General features: G+C 41.8%; 1 protein-coding gene across 6 annotated transcripts in view; it reads left to right on the plus strand.

Moving 5' to 3' along the window:
* ANKRD11 (ankyrin repeat domain 11) overlaps nt 1-16371 on the plus strand; it is a 220659-nt gene that overhangs the window by 34893 nt on the left and 169395 nt on the right. For all 6 annotated transcript variants that reach the window (XM_015562954.1, XM_006762181.2, XM_006762179.2 and 3 more), the window contains exon 2: nt 8809-8892. The gene's annotated coding sequence lies outside the window, so the exon portion shown is untranslated. The remainder of the gene's footprint in view (nt 1-8808; nt 8893-16371) is intronic.

Raw genomic sequence — 16371 nt, forward strand, 5'->3', positions numbered from 1 at the left:
GAGAGAGTGGAAGGAAGGAAGGCAAGGGGATTGAAAGAGAGGGAGAGAGAGAGTAATGGAAAGAGGGAGGAAGGAGATAGAGAGAAAAATCTATGTGAGAGAGAGACATCAATTGGTTACCTCCCCACACGTGGTGCCGGGGATCATACCTGCAACTCAAGGTATGTGCCCTTGATCAGCAATTGAACCTGTGACCCATACTCTGATCAATGAGCCACACTGGCCAAAGCGCTTTCGGTGTTTGATTACTCTCAGCATAATTGTCTGAGAAAGCAGGGGCGGTTGTGCCACATCATTCCCTCTCTGTGTTCATTCTGCATCTGTTCACTTTGCACTTTCTTCTGTTAAGGCAGGGATGGGGAACATCTGGCCTGTGGGCTGTATAAGGCCAGATAAATCATTTGGTGTCCCTGACAAGACAATCACAGTTAAGACTCGAAATTCAATAAATCTAGGAGCTTTTTTCATAGCAATATAAATTTACATTAAGTGAATAATGTTGTAAATATCTAAATGGCCCTTGGCAAGAAAGAGGTTCCCCACTTCTGTGTATTAAGAGAATTGTCTTGAAACATTAATATTCTGTTTCTTTTTTGCTTTGTCCTGAAGTGAAAAAGAAGCATTTGAATTGAAGAAAGAAGCTGTATGAGGAGCATTTGTTTTCCCTCCAGCTTCTTTCCTACCTCATATTATTGTTAAAGTTTGCTTGGTTGCTTTATTCCCTTGAGCCTTCTTGTTCATTCAAATCAAATGAAGAAAACTTAACAGATAGTACCTGTCTGACACCAAAATACAAATACATAGAGAGAACTTTTGATTAGCTGCCGTGCTCGCCCCCCCCCCCCCCCCCCCGCCCAAAACACACAGACCCAACAACAACACATACACACCCAAAACAAAACACACCCTCACAACTTTTGTTTACTTGGAAGTTGATCAAGGTCAGGATAATAGTCATGACTAAAGATGACAGGTGGTACCCACTCCACTCCCACAGCAGAGTGAGACTCTTGAATTATGGGCTCTGGACACTGTCAGGAGAGGAATGTTTTATGGCTCGTGTGCAGATAGAATTTAGTCTGTTGTAGTTTTTCTGTGATTCAGTTGAGGCAAGATTATTGGTCTTTAAACAGTGTCCACTGAAGTCCTCTAAGGTTACATTTTAAGGAGATTTTTAAAAAATACATGTTTTTATTGATTTTAGAGAGGAAGGGAGAAGGGTAGAGAGATAGAAAGATCAATGATAGAGAAGCATGGATCGGCTGCCTCCTGCACACCCCCTACTGGGGATCTAGCCTGCTACCTGGGCATGTGCCCTGGGAATCGATATGATAGTCGTTGGTTGAAGCTCATCCACTGAGCCACACCAGCTGGGCTTAAAGAGATTTTCAAAGCTGTACTGAGAACAGTATGTCTGGTCGTATTTTACATTTTCAGTTTCAAGAGAGAAAGAGTGGTTGTGAGTGTAGGCTCTGAAGCCAGCCAGACTGGATTTGAATCCTGGCCACACCATTTAAAGTGGGACCTTGGCTAAGTTTCAGATTTCTCATCTGTAAAGTGGGGATAATAAATATATCTAGCTTATGGTATTGTGATGATAAAATGAATACCGTATGAAGTTGCTAATATTAGACCCTTTTAAAAATTGAGATTATTGTAGATTCACATAATTGTAAGAAATAATACAGAGAGAGCCTTTGTCTACTTTGCCTGTTTTCTTCCAGTGGTAACATTTTGCAGAACTGTAGTAAACATCACAATCAGGATATGGACAGCGAGTCATATTTTATTGCCCCAGTTTCACTTATGCTGTGTGTGTGTGTGGTTTTATCACATATCCAGGCCCCTTATTCCATCATCACCATGAGTACCACTCCCGTTGCTTTTTCCCCCTTTTTTAATCCTCACCTGAGGATGTGTGTGTGTGTGTGTGTGTGTGACAGAGAGAGAGAGAATGAAAGAGAGAGAAACATCAATGAGAGAGAGAAACATTGATTGGTTGCCTTTTGCCTGCTCTCTGACTGGAGATAGAACCTGCAATCTAGGTGTGTGCCCTGACTGGGAATCGAGCCAGCCACCTTTTGGTGTATGGGATGATAATTCAACTAGCCTAGCCACTTGGCCAGGCCTCCTGTTGCTTCTGGCTCATCTCCTTACCCTTGTACCTAACCTGACAACCACCAGTTTGTCCTTCATTTCTAAAATGTTGTCATGTGAGAATGTCATATAAGTGGAATAAATGTAAGCGTAACTTTTTGGTGTTAGCTTTGTATGGTCCGCTTAATCCTTTGATATCCATTTGAGATATTGCCATATCAATACTGCCTTCCTTTTTGTTGCTGATCACTGTTCCATGGTGTGTGTGGAAACTGCTATGAATATTCTTTTTAAAAAATACATATTTTTATTGATTTCAGAGAGCAAGGGAGAGGGAGATAGAAATGCCAATGATGAGAAAGAATCATTGATTGGCTGCCTCCTTGATGCCCCCCACTGGGGATTGAGCCCGCAGTTGAGGCATGTGTCCTGACTGGAAATGAAACCATGTCCTTTGGTTCATAGGTGGATGCTCAAGCACTGAGCCACACCAGCCGAGCTGTGAATATTGTGCTGCGTATTGGATCTACAAAAATGGCTATCTCAAATAGCTCAGTCTGGTATCCAGAAGGCAGTAGGTGCTCTGCTGTTGAGTGTTGGCACTTCCACTGGACTTAGCCTGTCTCTGTGCATGTATTTGAACTTACTAAAAAAGTTTTTACTTATCAGGAAAAGCCATAGTTCTGCACTAGTTTCTTAAAACCCCGCCCTGAGCACATTGGGAAGTAGGGGGTGGGTAGGGAGACAAAATTGTCTCCAGTCCTGTAGCTCCTTGGGTGTGGCCACCACCCTGGTGTAATTGTGGTGGTTTTGCCAAACAGTGTATTTAGAGTGCCTCCCCTGCCCTGGGCCCCATAGTCAGTCAGTGATTTGAATGAGAACTTAACCCATTCAGCCTAGTTTCTATGAATGAGAATTTTAGCTCTATATAAGATTGTGATTGAAAAAGGTGGTTTTTTGGCTAATAGTGTTTTAAGACCTGTGGGCTAAGGGAATTCCTAGGCATTAAAGGCTTTTGGAAAGGTAGTAAAGGGAGGGAAAGTAGGGAGGGTCGAGTAATGTTCAGTACTTTAAAATCCAGAGTGAAAATTGTTTATTCAAAAGAATGGTTTGTAAGCCAATTGAAACACCATGATATTTTTTTGGTGTAGATTGGAAGTATATCAAGATAGGTTTAATGCCAGAACCGGTTTGGCTCAGTGGATAGAGCGTCGGCCTGCGGACTGAAAGGTCCCAGGTTAGATTCTGGTCAAGGGAATGTACCTTGGTTGTGGGCACATCCCCAGTGGAGGCCGTGTAGGAGGCAGCTGATCGATGTTTCTCTCTCATCGATGTTTCTAACCCTCTATCCCTCTCCCTTCCTCTCTGTAAAAAATCAATAAAATATATTTAAAAAAAAAAGATAGGTTTAAAAAAAATACTCATCTTGCCTGGCCAGCGGGCTCAGTGGTTGAGGTCATGGTTTGATTCCTGGTCAGGGCATATGCCTGGGTTTTGGACTCGATCCCTAGTGCGGAATGTGCAGGAGGCAGCCAATCAATGATTTCCTCTCATCATTGATGTTTCTATCTCTCCCTCTCCCTTCCTCTCTGATATCAATAGAAAAAAATACACTTTATATATCCTATATAATAAAAGACTAATATGCAAATCAACTGAATGGAAGAATGACTGGTGGAACGACTGGTCGCTATGACGCGCAGATGCTTAACGCAGGAACTGCCCCCAGCCTGCAGGCACCAGGCCAGCCAAGGCGGGTGCCAGCGGGGGTCCCTGCCAGTCGCCTCACAGATCGGCCCTGATCGCCTGCCAGGCTTAGGGACCCTATGTGCATCGGGCCTCTAGTGTGTGTGTGTGTGTGTGTGTATGTATATATATGTGTGTATATATATATAAAAACTTATGAAACATCAATGATGAGAATCATTGATCGGTTGCCTCCTGCACGCCTCTTGGTGATTGAGCCTGCAACACGGTCATATGCCCTTGACTGGACTTGAACCCGCGACCCTTCAGTCCGCAGGCCAATGATCTATCCACGGAGCCAAACTAGCTAGGGCGAGAAAGATAAATTTAAAATCTTGCATTGCTTCATTATTCAGGGATAACCACTACTATCTATAATAATAAAAGCATAATATGCTAATTAGGCCGGATGGCTGAACAGCTGAATGATGTCTGGACGACTGTCCGGACGAAGCTGGGTGCCAGGGCTGTGAGGACCAAGCCCCTTGCATGAATTTCAGGCCTCTAGTTGTTAGATATTTCCTGCCCTGGCTGATTCAGTGGTTCTTCTTTTTCACTACAGGATAAAGCAAGCAAGAAATAGAAAATTAATGTTTCAAAACAATTATTTTCTCTTTTTTCTGCCAAGGGCCAGCACTTACGATTATCATTTTGTCCATATTGCCATTCCCATTGGTGGAAACATCTCTGTTGCTTTAGATGGATTGTTGGTGAGGTTTTGCATCCATGCTGGCCTCCCTCCCAGACATGGATGGGTAAATTATTCCATCAGTTGACTAGCTCCTCCTTCTCTCAGTGGTCACCTGCCAGCTGTATTAGACACTCACTGTTCATGTCTTTATGTCTGAGTCTGCACTCTGTCGAGTCTGGGAATATGCTGTTTTGAAGTACTGTAGCTATAAGCTAAAAGTAAAAAGAATTGTCTAGTGCATTTCTGTTTGAAAATGTAGCTTGATTATAGTTGTGGTGGTGGTAGTTTTGTTGTGAACCGGTATGCTACATTATGTGAACTGGTAGGTATGCTATATGAAGCTTTAAAAACAAATCTTAGATTATTTCTTTAGCATACTTCCCAGAAATGAGTTTACTCTGTCCAGAGGTATAAATATTTTAGAGGCTCTTTAATTTGTAATGTTCCGGAAATAAGTGAATCAATTACTATTTTTTTTTTCACTTAGAATGAAAAGACCTTTAGGTCAGGATTTAAAAGACCTGGATTCTGTTTTCAACTTGCTTTTAATTGTCTGCCATGACCTCATACAACTAAAAATCTCCCTTACCTGAATTTGGGCCCAGTTTCCTTACTTGTAAAATAGCAGGTGGATTACAGCACTGGTTCTTTACCCAGATGCTTTTGCTCCCAGGGGACATGTGACAGTGTCTGTAGATATTCTGGTTGTCATATTGTGGGGGTTCATTCCTGGCAGCTAGTAGGTAGAGGCTGGGGTACTGCTCAACACCTGCAAGTGGCAGGTCAACAGGGAATAGTCTGGCCAAAAATATCAGTGGTGCTGAGTTTGAGAAACCATGGATTAAAGGGGCCTCAAGTTTTCTTCAGTTGTATTAGTAGATATCATTTGCTGTATTCCTGTTGTGGTCATTCATCATACACTCTATTGCTCATTACTGTTTTTATTGGAAAATTGAAAAACTTAGACATGTTGCTTTTCACTAAAAGTGAGTTGTGACAGGAAGCTGCTTTTCCATATTCATTTTTAATAGTCCTTGAGGTTAATGTCAGCTTTGAAAAGCCCTATAAAGAAATAGAAAGACAGAAAAACCTTACTCCATTTTTGCAAAACACACACATCAGTAAGGTCAGGAAACCACTGTGACTGCAGGGCCTGGGAATCCCACTTCATAAAAGCACCATGTCCGGAGAATCTTCTCCCTGTCTCCTGTTTGTGTGTTTCCCTGCCTGATTCTGCACTTTTGATGTGTTTGGAGATAGAAGAGAGCCTTATTTTAGGATGGGATTATGGAAAATGGGCATGAATGGTATTTTTTTTTAATTAATACTGGTTTGTTTTTATTGTTAAAGATCTCAAAGCTGTCCTGGGAGGTGATACAGTTTTCTTGAGTTAATCCCCCCCCCCACCCCCCCCATGATACTGTAGTATGGTTTCTTCCTTTCTTTCTTCCTTTCTTATTGTGTCAAATGTGTAGGCTATAGTGGTTACTTGATTTATTTGGTTTCTTGTGTATAGGAAATTTGAGAGGCTTCTAAATAAAATCTGTTTCTCATAGTTATTTTGCAGGATTGTATATTTTGTCATTTGTTCTTTTTTGATAGTAAACTTTCAGTTTACCTTCAAATTGTTGAAATTGCTACATCTTAATGTAAAAATATTTGATGATTGAAAAGAAAGTTTTTAGTTGTCTGTATACCATTAAATTCTTAGTTGTGAATGATAGAAATAAATGATTTCAATTAATCACAAATGGAATTAGGACCAGTTGTTCAATTTAGGGACCAGGGGTCAGCCTGGCTTTCTTTTCCTCTCCACTCCCTGTCAAGGCATTAGAGGGGGTGAGGGGCAGGCAGCCTCTGTCACTGTTGAAATTTTGGAAGACTACAGCTAGTATATCATGTGAGCTGCAGGGGTTATAATGGTATAAATATGAAAACCAGTTCTTTATATCCTGTGTTTCAGCCAATCCTGCTTTAGCAATATTGTTGCAACTCCTGGTGCACTTCCCACTTCCCAGTTGGTGTCTACCTCCTACCCACAGAGGAAGCATTATTTTGAATTTTATATTTCATGATGATTTGCTTTTCACTGACATTTTACTGTGTGTATATTAAGTCAAATATTTTAAGTTTCCTGTACTTTTGAAAGACACAGATATATTTAGCATATTCCTTTGAGACCCGTTGTTTTTTTAAAATATATTTTATTGATTTTTTACAGAGAGGAAGGGAGAGAGATAGTTAGAAACATCGATGAGAGAGAAACATCGATCAGCTGCCTCCTGCACATCTCCTACTGGGGATGTGCCGGCAACCCAGGTACATGCCCTTGACCGGAATCGAACCCGGGACCTTTCAGTCCGCAGGCCGAATTTGAGATTTGATTATGTTGACACTAGAGGCCTGGTGCACGAAATTTGTGCACTGGAGGGGTTTGGGGGTTCCCTCAGCCTGGCCTGTGCCCTCTCACAGTCCGGGAGCTGTCAGTCAGACATCCTTAGCACTGCTGCGGAGGCGGGAGAAGCTCCCGTCACCTCTGCTGCATTCACCAGCCCTGAGCCGGGCTTCTGGCTGAGCACTGTTCCCCCTGTGGGAGTGCACTGACCACCAGGGGGCAGCTCCTGCACTGAGTGTCTGTCCCCTGGTGGTCAGTGCATGTCATAGTGACTGGCTGGTCAATTTGCATATTAACCTTTTATTATATAGGATTATATAGGATGGTATGGTTGTAGTTTAGTAATTAATAAAGAGATTGTTTACATGTGGACTACCTCTGTAAGGAATGACTTGGAAGGAGCCTCTGCTCCATGAGCCTCAGCACGGTGTGCTTGCCACAGTATTCAGATACCTACACCCCCCACCCCCAACATTAAAAAAAAACCCCTTACCTGAGGATATTTTTCTATTGATTTTTAGAGAGAGTTGAAGTGAGAGAGAAATATGGATGTGAGAGAAATACATTGATTGGTTCCTCCTGCACGAGCCCTGACCAGGGCCTGGGCTGGGGAGGAGCCTGCAACCGAGGTACATGCCCTTGACCGTAATCGAACCTGGGACTCTTTGGTCTGCAGGCCAATGCTCTATCCACAGAGCCAAACCAGCTAGGACCATTTATTTTTTTAAAATAAATCATAGTAACACATTTTAAAAATAAGTTTTTATTGATTTATTATAGAGAGAGGAAGGGAGAGGGATAGAAAGATAGAAACATCGATCCGCTGCCTCCTGGATGCCCCTTACTGGGGTGGGGATTAACCCACAACCCAGGCATCTGCACTGACCGGAAATCAAACTGGTGACGTCGTGGTTCATGGGTCGATGCTCAACCTCTGAGTCACATTAGCCAGTCCAGACAACATTTCTTAATCACATTTACAAAATCTTCAGACCCTCCTGGGGTTGCCCTGATCTTCCTGCTTGTCCTTAGTTGTGTTTGGAGCAACTCAAATGCATGTAGGAGGCTTGAATCACGTTTCTGAGTTGGAGTTATCTGAAGCACATTGGTCTGAATTATGGTCCTTTGTCTTTGAGAATGGACCCATAAGTAGATTGAGGGAGAGACTGAGTGCTGGATTTAGGGTAGTCAGGAATGTCCTGCTGGGAGGGACCAGTGAGCACAGACACAGACCAAAAATAGAAGAGAGAATGTGGGCAGTGTTGAGAGGGAAGTGTCCAGATTGAGGCCATATAGAACAGGGAAGTGGAGTGGGGGATGGGGTGGGAGTGGAAACAGTGTATTAGGAGGCTGTGGGAGGTGGAGAGAGGTGGGCCATTGGGGTTTTGTGAACCAAAGGGAGATTTTGGATGTATTCTGAGTTTGAGAGGAAGCTTGCAAAATGTATAACTTTGGCAAAGGTTTAATAATTGTGAGATTCCTATCAAACTCCTTGTAAAGGGAAAAGTCTGTGAATCACCCAAGCCCCAGTCCTGAGGTCCCATCTCTGTGGAGAATGACAAGCCCACCTGAGTGTTCTTTTTTCAGCCTGGCCTTTCTGGGTATTGCTTTTCAGGAAAAATTACTGAGAATAGAGATTTCTATTTGAATAGTGTCCTAAAATAAATCATCAGGTGTGAACCTCTTTCCTGGGCTTTACTTTCCCTTTGTAACCCTAAATCAGACATCTTAGAAACTTTTTGCTTGTCTGGTGTTAAGTAAAATGAAGCAAGGTAGTAAGTAATACAATAAATGGCTTCTTCAAATGGAGAGAGACAAATTGTAAACAGAACTGAAGTAGAAATTATTACTTTTCGCTAATTTTATTCTCTTGTTTCAGAATATACACAGCACTGCTCTGGACACACCTCTGTTGGATTTAATATACAGTCCTTATCAACATCAACTTTCAGCTATGGAATCGGTAAATATTTTATTGCATTGCCTCTCATCAGTTCGTGTGTGTTTATTTTCTTGTGTGTGTATTTATTTTCATTGGTTTGTAAAAAGGAGTGTCAAAATAATGGTTTAGTCTCCAAGTTGGTTTTATTGGGCTTGATAGAGTTTTTGCTAAGTGTTTTGAATTTTGTTCTGGACTTCACTTAGATGAGAGTGTTTCAGAATAGTGGTAATGAGCGGTGTGGAGTTAATAAATAGCATCTGCGGTGTCCCAGTGAGGAATTCTTTGGAAAAATTGAACAGGTTGGTATCCAGGCCTGAAGGAAGTTTTCTTTTCAACTTCCTTTATCTTATTCCATCTCCAAGTAGTCTGGAGGCTACCGGGACCCTGTGCTTGCTAACTCACTGTGTTAGTCTTGTGCTCTATGCGTCTTGCATTAACACTGCACGAAGTGAAGAGCTTTCCTAGTCTGAGAATTATTGCTTCTGCCCTGGGGGAAGCCGTGAGGCCTGGTTGTGGTCTTGTCTGGTGTCCTGTGTGTCTGGGCAGCCAGTACCTTCTGGGTAGTCTTGGTAACTACTCCATGGTATTCCTGGAAGTTTGAGAGGAGGGGCGGCTGCTTCCCCAAGACTCTGGTCTTGGGTCCGACCTAACATCTGTTGCTCCTAAACAAACCCCTTCCTTGGGAAATGTGTCACATTGGCATATGCTTTATTTCCTTTGATATGTAGATTGATAACAATTGGAAAATGAGCTAAGGAAACACTTAGCTCATTTTAGTTTTTCATACCATGGCTGGTGTTAGTGTTTTTTAAGCAAACAGTTCAAAAGTGTATCATCTATTTTGTGTTGTTGTTCCTAGCAGACATGAAGGAAATCTTTCTGCTACTTTCTTGGCAAGTGTTCTTTTAAAAAATCTTAAAAAAAAAAAAGTATTGATTTCAGAGAGGAAAGGAGAGATAGAAACATCAATGATGAGAGAGAATCATTGATTGGCTGCCTCCTGCACACCCCACACAGGGGATTGAGCCCTCAACCCCCCAGGCATGTGCCCTGACCGGGAATCAAACCGTGACCTCTGGTTCATAGTTCGATGCTCAACCACTGAGCATGCCAGCCGGGCAGGTGTTCTTAATCTAACAGAACCTATCCTTTATCTCAGCCATCAGTGAATCAGGCCACTTTGAAACGAACCTGGGTACTTTCCTTGACTTGCCAAGTATTTTTTTTTTTTTTTTTTTTTTTGGAAATTGGGGCAAGGTTTGATGGAAAGGGTACTTCAGTGTCTCTGAGAGTAGGCCTAGAATTGTCTCCTCTTAATCTGCAGAGTGGTTGGCAGTTAGAAGCCATCCTGGCCAGTGAGGGTGTTTCTGACCCTGGGAATGCCTGGGAAGCATTCCTAGGATATGCATGTGGACTCAGGTTGGTTGTCTTAGGCAGCGGGTCAGCCATTGAGAGACTAGGTTCACGAGAGACCCATGCCTAGTGGCTGAGCTCTGCTTTTGTTTGGAAACTATAATACTGGCCTTAATTTGTAACAAGGAAAAACAAAATTCTGCTTAAATTAGGTTCTTAATAAGTATTTGGTGATTTCTGATTAAAAGAAAACAATTATAGCAACTCTTTGCTGAAAGATTGTTGGGTTGCCCTAATTGGTTGGGTGGATTGAGAGCAATGGATATGTTAATGTTTAGAAGGCTTTTCTGACATTTGAAGGATTGGCTTTTTGACCATACCACAGTAATAGTCCAAAGTGTCTAATGCCATTTAACACTGCAGTGAACCATAAATATGCAGTTAATAATCTGCAGTGTTTGAATTGAATAAAGATAAAGGTTCGTATTAACATGAGATGCTGTTGTGACTGCCCAGCAGATAGGCAGTGGCCCTAATGTGTGAGAGCAGGGGCTCAGGCTCAAGGTTGTAGACCCTTCATGACCTTTCCTGGCATCAAAAGACAGAATTTAGTTAACTGCCATGCATCCAAAACGGAAACCATCCCCACACTCCACGATATTTTGAATTTAATTAAAAAAATCAATTTGCAATGAATATTATAAAAATAAACATATTACTGTGGAAAGCAGCTACAGTGTTTGGACAGGTTCAAGCCTCAGACTAATGAGAGGGCACAGTCCTCTTGTGGCTTGCCACGTGCAAGTCCTAGCTTGGAGGGCAAAGCCCTCCCAGCACAATTATAGCCAAAGTCTATAGTTGTAAGGTTGACCTTATGGTCGGAACCTATGGTCCCACATGGCTAAATGATATAGGCTGGGGGAGGTGCAGCAAGTAAACAAAGCTTGATTAGGTACATGTAATGGAGTAGATTCGAAACCCACAAGAACATTGTAAACATCTTGACCACGCCCTTACTTTGCCTTCTGGAAACTGGCTATAAAATAAAGACTCAGCTTGCAGGCTGTGGCGCTGTCTCTTCATCAGAGAAGCAGCGTCCTACCTAGCCCCAGCTTTATTCTCTTGTCTGTCTTTTCTAAATCCTTCACCGCCCCCTCTCAGGTTCACCCACAGCTGTGCATGCCTGGCACAATTACAATTCGGGTGTTCTTAAATATTTTCAGTTGAAATTCTCACGAAAAAAATGATTTTAAACTTGGTCTATAGATGCTACGGCAGGCAAATGGTTAAAAAATACAATTATTTTGCAGACTCTAATACTTTTTCATTGTTACTCATATTATTCATTATTTTTACTTTTCATTTTGACCATTTAAGGTAGAATATGAGCCATTTAGATCAGATTCAAATCACTTTTTTGGGAAGGTAGTCTTGTTAAAGCACCTTTAGTGATTTTTGGGTAGATTCTGGATTTGTTCTGCTCTGAAATGTTCTAGGCATGGCTGTGGTTGGTTACAGGAGTCTTTGGAATCTGGTACTAGCTCTATGATCTTGGGCCCATGTCTTTAACCCTGTGAGCCTTGGATTCCTCCCCTGTGAAGTAGCAGTGGTGATACCCATTTGAAAGGTTTCTTTAGAATTAAATGACACTGTTTATGGAAATAGAGCTTCATGAAAATGTAAACTTCAAAATAATTAGAATTTTTTAAAACTCTAGCATAAAACTCTAATTTCTGCTGACAGTTGTTATAGTTCTCACTTTGTTAACATCTTTCTTGGTAATACTTTGGTCAAGGCCTTTCCAGAGAAGTGATGAGATTGAAAAAGCTCTTGATGACACACAATTTCACCAGGGTTAGATGGACGTAGATATGAGAGTCAGAGTGAGTGAGGCCACACTGCTGATGAGAATTGTTTCCAAGCACTGACTGACAACCTAGGTGGAATGTGAATGTTACATTTACATTTACTGTGAATTAGGAATTTTGAATTATGTTTTAAAAAACAAAATGGTTTCTGAAAGTGGCATGTTAGGGTAATAAAGGCAGTGTTGTTTATATTAATGGAATCTTAGATTTAATGGTTAATATTTTTAATTGAACACCTCTACTTAAAATACTGGCTGGTGTGGTTCAGTTGCTTGGAGTGTCATCCCCTACACCAAAAGGTTGCGGGTTTGATTCCTGATCAGGGCACATACCTAGTTTGTGAGATCAATCCCCAGTTGGGAAGTATAGGGGAAGGCAACTAACTGATCAATGTTTCTCTCTCACATTGATGTCCAGGCCCCCCCGCAACACACACACTTCCCCTCTCCTTCTCTTCTCTCTAAAACCAATAAACATGTCCTTGGGTGAGAATTACAAAAATAAAATGGAAAAGTGATCACTTTTTGACGTGTTGAGATGTTGAATTTGCAAGGCACGCAGAAGAGTGATATGTATAGACTCTCAGTGTCCCTGGAGGCAATACTGAGTTAGTGTACTCTGACCAGCCTGTGCTCACTGTAGAGCAGTGGTTCTCAACCGTCCTAATGCCGCGACCCTTTAATACAGTTCCTCATGTGGTGGTGACCCCCAACCATAAAATTATTTTTGTTGCTACTTCATAACTGTAATTTTGCGGCTGTTATGAATCGTCATGTAAATATCTGATATGCAGGATGTATTTTCATTGTTACAAATTGAACATAATTAAAGCATAGTGATTAATCACAAAAACAATATGTAATTATATATGTGTTTTCTGATGGTCTTAGGCGACCCCTGGGAAAGGGTCGTTCGACCCCCAAAGGGGTTGCGATCCACAAGTTGAGAACCACTGCTGTAGAGAGATTTGCACCTCTGATGCTTGACCCTGCATCCCTGTCAACTTAGGGGACTGGAAGTATTGTTAGCAACAGAACCATGTCCTGCCTGAGCAGCAAGGTTGGAGAGGGCAGGGAGTGGGGTGGGGGGTCCAGTCTTTGGTGCTCCTTCTGACAGAGAATGCCTTGCCATCTGATACTGAAGCAGAGAGATAAGCTTTCCCTAAGCAGGTCCCTCTGTACCCGCTTGTATGGTAGGACTAGCCATTCTTCCTGATCCTATGGCCATCCCAGGTTACTAATTGGCCATTAAGTGCCTTCCTGGTCAGGGCATATGCATTTGCCATGGTCTAGGCAGCTGATTGGGTTGGATTTGTAGGTTGTTAGGAGCATGTTTATCCTAATGCTAATTCATTTGTCTTTTTAACAAAGAAGTTTTTTTATGACTCAAAAATAGATAAAGCACACTTTGCTTCATTATCAGAGAGATATGCATAGCTAATTATGCCAATATAATTTACTGAATTTTTTTAGTATGAGTTTTTATTATATTTTAGGGTTCTGGGGAATATTCTTTGTCTACATTCTTTTAAACTGAATATAAAGTATAGAATATTAGATATCATTTAAATTAGATTTCATTAAATGCATCCTTTTGTTAATATGAAAGTTGGTAATTGCATTCAAACACTTTTCCCCAGAAGCTCTTGTTCCTCTAGCTCAGCCCTTGTTGATTAAGAGACCTTTGGTCCTCTTATTCCAAGATATTTGAATTGCTGGAGAGTTCACATGATGGGGAGAGGGTTTGGAAAGGCAGGTCAGAACAGAAGGGGAGCCTCATCCCACGAATGGTTAAGTGCTGTGAGTAATGGCTGTTGGACTTTTCTTTCCCTTTAAGCAGTTTCTTAAGGGCCTCTGGGCTCTGTGACCCCAACTGCACGGGGAAGGAAGGCATGCTTGGGACAGAGAAGGGTTTATGGGCTGTTTGTAATTCCTCATTTGTTGGTTATAATATTTCTATTATTTTCCTTTCATTGTTAATTATAGGGACACTCATGGAGCCAGTGTTTATTTTATTTTTTAATACTATCAAATTTTAAAGCTGACTGAAGGGATTTCCTTCATGTTTTATATTTGAAGGTAAAGAAATTTGCCTGTATCCTGACTTAGAATAGATGCTCCATAAGTCCTTCTATTAAAAATATTTTTATTGATATTTAGAGAGTGAAGAATGGAGTGGGAGAAAGAGACTCATTGATGTGAGAGCGGACAATCGGCTGTCTCCCCCATGCCCACTACCAGGGATTGTACCTGAAACCTGGGCATGTGCATTTACAGGGAATCGAACCTGCAACCTTTTGGTGTATGGGACAGTGCCCAACCGAGCCACACTAGCCAGGGCTCCATAAGTTCTTATTTTTATTTTTGTTAATCCTTACCCAAGGATATGTTCTCCATTGATTTTTTTATTTTAGAGAGAGAGTGGAAGGGAGGGAGGGAGAGAGAGAGAGAGAGAGAGAGAGAGAGAGCGCGCGCTCTCCGTTTCTTCCTTCACAGCTCTGCTTCTTCCTTTCTCATTTTATGTTTAAACTCAGAGTCCCTGCCTTTGGCTGGGTTGAAGCTCCTGTGGGCTAATAAGCAGGCTCTCTGCCTGAGCAGCAATAGGAAAAGAGGTAAAGAAGGGGTTCTTTGGAAATCAAATGACACTTTTCTTTGAAAGCTTTTGACTTTGTTGACCTTTTGTTAATGAATAGTTTATTAGAAAGAATAAACCCTGAGGCCTTTGTCCCTATCTAAGGAAGGTAGCAGCCACTGTCTGGATCCTGGGTATTTTTGGAAGGCAGAAAGGCAGAGTTAGAGGGATGAGTGGAGGGCAGCGTTTTCCCTCAGTGCCTGGTCTCTGTGGGAGCAAATGCTCAGTTGATGGTGGCCTCAGCTTGGCCAGGCATTTTACATTTGGTATGAGTGGCTAGATCAGGGGTGGGCAAACTTTTTGACTCGAGGGCCACAATGGGTTCTTAAACTGGACCGGAGGGCCGGATCAAAAGCATGGATGGAGTGTTTGTGTGAACTTATATAAATTCAAAGTAAACATCATTACATAAAAGGGTACGGTCTTTTTTTTTTTTTTAGTTTTAGTCATTTCACACGGGTCGGATCTGGCCCACGGGCAGTAGTTTGCCCACAGCTGGGCTAGATCATTCATTCCTACCACTATCTGTGCATTTTCTTCATCTCCTTGATGGTGGTCAAGCTCTGTTTAAAATGTAATTTTATTCATTTTTTTGTTAATGGAAACCCGAGTTCTAAACATTGCATCTTAGTGACTGACCGGATGCCACCTTTAGAGACAGATGACCTTATGAGAATACCATGTGATGATCGAGTGACTATACCCACACAATTGGGTTTCATGAAATGCCTATCTTATGTTAAATTCTGCCCTATAGCAGAATAGCAAACTGTTACAAAGTTAGTTTTGGATTCCCAGAAGTGGAATCACTGGGTCATCAGGTAGTTCCATTTTTAATGTTTTCCATAGTGGCTGTACCAATCTACATTCTCAACAGTGCATGAGGGTTTCCATTTCTCTACATCCTTGCCAATACTTTGTTGACTTATTGATGATAATTATTCTGACAGGTGTCAGGTGAGATCTCATTGTGGTTTTAATTTGCATCTCTCTGATTATTGATGTTGAGCAACTGTCTATTGGCCATCTGTGTGTTCTCTTTTGAGAAGTGTCTATTCAGTCCTCTGCGCTCCTCTCCCACCCCCTCCTTTTTTCACCTGAGGATCTTTTTGCCATTGCTTTTCAGAGAGTGGGAGAGAGGGAAGGAGGGCGTGGGAAGGGAAAAAGCGGGGGAAAGAGAGAGAGAGAGAGAGAGAGAGAGAGAGAGAGAGAGAGAGAAATGTGAGATAGACACATTGACTTGTTGCCTTCTGCACATACCCCGGGTAAGGGTGGGGAGCAAACCCGCAACCCAGGTAGATGCCCTTAACCAGGAATTAAACCTGCACCTTTGGTCCACAGGCCGACACTCTAACCATTGAACAACACCATCCAGGGCTGCCTATTTTTTAATTGGATTGTTTATTTCTTATGTGTTTATTTGTATGAGGTCGTTACAATTTTGTATATTAACTTCTTACTGAATGTATCATTCACTAGTGTATCATTTGTGAATATCTTCTTCCATTCAATAGGTTGTTTTGTTGATGGTTTCCTTTGCTGTGCAAAAACTTTTTAGTTTGATGTAGTCCCATTTGCTTATTTTTCCTTTCCTTTCCTGTGCCCGAAGACATTTATCAGGAACAAAAAATTGCTAAGAGAAAGAGTG

This window comes from Myotis davidii, unplaced genomic scaffold, assembly GCF_000327345.1.
Source record: "Myotis davidii unplaced genomic scaffold, ASM32734v1 scaffold77, whole genome shotgun sequence".
Taxonomy (NCBI): Eukaryota; Metazoa; Chordata; class Mammalia; order Chiroptera; family Vespertilionidae; genus Myotis; species Myotis davidii.